The sequence below is a fragment of the Meleagris gallopavo genome, chromosome 26 (genome assembly GCF_000146605.3).
Source record: "Meleagris gallopavo isolate NT-WF06-2002-E0010 breed Aviagen turkey brand Nicholas breeding stock chromosome 26, Turkey_5.1, whole genome shotgun sequence".
NCBI classification, from domain to species: Eukaryota; Metazoa; Chordata; class Aves; order Galliformes; family Phasianidae; genus Meleagris; species Meleagris gallopavo.
Window position 1 is genome coordinate 3,086,580 of NC_015036.2, and position 3,800 is coordinate 3,090,379.

General features: G+C 42.6%; 1 long non-coding RNA gene across 1 annotated transcript; it reads left to right on the forward strand.

The window, feature by feature from the left end:
- The first annotated feature begins 275 nt into the window (after nucleotides 1-275).
- Nucleotides 276-2,610, forward strand: LOC109371008. Its single transcript, XR_002121650.1, has 3 exons — nucleotides 276-354; nucleotides 1,330-1,514; nucleotides 1,739-2,610. It is a non-coding gene; the product is annotated as an uncharacterized LOC109371008 (long non-coding RNA).
- The last annotated feature ends 1,190 nt before the right edge of the window (nucleotides 2,611-3,800 follow it).

The following is a 3,800-nucleotide window of genomic DNA, read 5'->3' on the forward strand; positions in this document are numbered from 1 at the left end:
AACTTTGCACTTTTCAAGGCTTTCAGCAGCTTGCTTGTGCTTCTAACATGGCTGTTGGTCATTGAACTGAAACTCTAGTCCTAAGCTAAGAATATATCACACTAAGAAACTCCACCTGCATAAGTAGTCAAAATTAGAAGCTGAAGCAGAAAAGGTATTTCATGAGGTATTTCAAGCTTTGGTATTCAGCCAATACAAACTGAAAGCAAAAAGGTGTAGCAGGTCACACAGTCTAATTGAACCAGAATAACTCACTTCAAACCTTCTTCTGTTGCAGTAATCCAAAGCTCAAACATCTGAAAGTTGGCTCTATCTAATTCCTGTCCAGAATCAAACAAGCAAAAGCTTCCTAAGGTATTGTACACTGATTCATTCCTCTGTTTGCAAACGGAGCAGGTTATTATGCAAAGCGGTTTCCTCCAAGCAATGAATACTCAATCCTCTTCCTACCCAGGGAGGGGGACAGATTCCATTTGCATGTCTCAAGCTCAGAGATTCAATGGTTTGTTTTCCTTTGTCTAAGAAAGCAGTAGTGGGATGTGGGGAGGGAAGAGCACCGCTTCCTAGGTGCCAATTTCCACAGTACTTCAAAGCTCTCTGAAAGCAGAGGTTCCCAAGCACCACCTCTGCATTTTCCCCAGTGTCTCCCATTACAATCTAAACCTAGTTGCATCACTTGTAGTCATAGCAGCCTAAGAGGAGGAACAAAGACCGCTATGCAGCTGACACGCAGTAAGTGGTTGAAGGGTGGTATCTTCATTGCTTGCTTCAGTGAAGACTGTGTCCTATCCAAGACAGGCTGCAGGGTTGGTTAATTCCATGAAATGTATTGCCATGACAAAACATACAAGTGCCACTCAAGACAGATTTATCCTGTATCTGTCAGAGCCAGGAAATGACTCACCAAAAGTGGAGATCTACTTTCCTGTAGCATCTATTCCTGACTTGATGGTCAACCACTACAGTGATGCAAGATACTGAGAATTAAGCTGCATACAGGATACAGAGGGCATCTGAATGTAACACAAAAGGTGGTGCAAGTGCTAACCTAGGAAGGGACAGTAAAAGGAGTGAACCAGTGAACAGTTCCCTCCACATCTTGAATGACAAGAAAAGGAAAATCCTGTTCCATGTTCAGTGTTCCTGGCAAAGGCACAGTGTTCTAAATGACTGAACCAGCATGCAAGTGAGCATCCTCAGCTAACAGCATACCAATGAGATTTTCCCCCACATCGCTTCTAATTTCCATTTCTACCTTTAACCTTGTTGTCCTTCCCACTCCCTCACCTCCATCTTTTAAAAATATTTTGCATTTTATGTTTGTTGCAGAAATACAGTTTGGAGCTTTTCCAGGTTGGAACCTTCAAGTCCCTGTCAGCAGAAGCCTGTGAGTTAGAGAGAAATTTGCAAAAATCTGACACCTGCCACTTTCCATTGAGCTTTGGGTGGAAAATGTCCCTGGCTTCTTCCATTTTTAATGTCAGACTCAGCCTGGCGGAAGAGATTACCTCCAGGTAAAGTCATTCAGAACAGGAGTTTGTGTCTGCCAAGCCCCTCCTCTTTCACCACCCTGCTGATGCACCAGAACAGCAACACGTACTTGGGCTGAGCATTGCTTTTTCAGTGTCAATGTTTAATAGAGGAGGTGCGTGCTGTCTGTAATTGAGGATTGCTGCCTCTCACATTGTCTGTCTGAAGCTAGAGCTAATGATATCTGAATGAGATTTTTCCTCTGCAGGAATGGAGCAAGCATGATAAAAATGATAGAGATCTGATCACCTCAAGGGACAGAAGAGATGCTACAAGTCAGCAGTTGGGGAACCTCCAGCTTCTCAGAAATGTAACAGCCCCCAGATGTGTAGGAAAGCAAACAGCCTCCTCCTATGCAATCTATCAGCACTTCCACAACTCTATGCTGCAATTAGGAATGAAACAATCATTAAGAAGTTACAAGAGTTTGCCAGAGTCTATTGGGTGTATTCAGCATCAGCATGGATGTTGGTGAGCCTTAGATTTGAAAGTATTTCTGTAAGAAATTGAACTTTGAAACACTCGGATTTTTCTCCCCACATTCTCCAAGATCAAGGTTTCCATCCTACTAGGGGGTACAGCATGGAAGAACTGGCAAACCATTACACCTATTTCAATGGGAACTACATCATACTGTGTTAGAGAGGTAATGATCCATTGTTGGACAGCATACAAGGTATGCAGACAGCTCCAAATAAAAAGGATGCTGCCTTGGAGGTGATACGTTCAGACTAAGACTCAAGTAATAGCCTGTAGGTTGCCTACACTTACCAGCCCTGACAGAATATTGAGATCCAACAGCTCCCTTGCTTGCCTATATACACTTACTGGGGAACCTGACATTCCTCCAGGCCATCTCCAGCCCGAAGTCAAGGCACTCAAATTCATCAGCCAGCTATCTCAGACACCTAAATGCCCAATGGAGATGCTTGGGGAAGTCTTGCACATCTGTACATTCCCCACTGAGCTTAATGGATTCCTTTAGTAGAACACAAAGTAGATTTTTTAGTCACATCTTCAGAAACTTGCTTCAAGTGTCATTTTGAGCTGAATATTATAACCTGAATGTTCTAAAATAGAAGGAAATGGAAGTAAAGATGTCATTCTTTCCTCACTACTGTCGTAAGATACTGATGCTCTTTATTTATTGATGTTGTGCTCTCACAATCTCAACAACTTCATGAATATTTCTGTGTGCACAGGAAGGAAATTGTTATGCGTCTGTCCTTACTACAGGGACCGTGAAATTTTTTTCCTTAGAGATGCTGGGCTATTGTAATTCAGCTTTCAAGAAGCTTGAACAAACCTGTCTCGTCCACCTGCTTTCACTAAAACTAAAAGGAAACAAGGACTGCAACACAGTAGCTTACAGAACAGAAGTCATCATAAAGAAACAAACAGCGAAGGGAGGAAATAGCACCATCATTACTGGCATAAATGTGGTCAAAATCAAGGAAAAAAGAACACACAAAATTGGCCTCTGCCTATGCTTTGGAGGCTCCATTTCTTCAGCCCATCACTGTTCTCTTAAGAGCAACCATACATTTCAGTCTATCAGCTTACTGATGGTACATTTTGTCCTATCATCCAGATCACCAACATGAATTTCAAAGCACCAACCCCAAGGACACCAAGGAACGCCACTCATTTAGTCAACAGGTAAAGAGCTGCTGTCTGAATTCAATAATACAGCTGTTGCCCATCTCTCTCACTGCTGACCCCTGCATTCCCTGTGTTCCCAGGCATGGCTATAATTTGATCAGTACTTCAGGTAAAGCTGTGTCCTTTTATTTCATGCCAATTTATTGGAAGTCTCCCATCTGAATATTGCCCATGCAGTCTTAGGTGATGCAATGACTCACTCTAATTGCCAAGATCTAGGTCTCGAGTTTGATTTGTGCCAGTGGGACTGTCAGAAAAGGTTTCCCAGTTGAGCAGTAAACCTTTCCAAGTGTCTTTTAGTCATTGCAGAGACAGCATCAGAACATCAGTGACCACACTAGCATCTTAACAGGAGCTGAAAGGACAGGTCTTGGAACCTTCGCTCCTTACAGTTCACATTAAATTAGTAATATACATTAAATGATTATCTTAGATGGCATTATTTAAACATAACCTCACAGGACATTTGCCTCGAGCAAACTGCAAGAGAAAAGCTGAGCAATTATGCACCTCACATATGCATGAGCGTACAACAAGTTTGCACATGTAAGTGTGCCTGGGCAGCTTCACAGGCTTCAGCATTTTCCGAGCATATGGACACAGGGCAG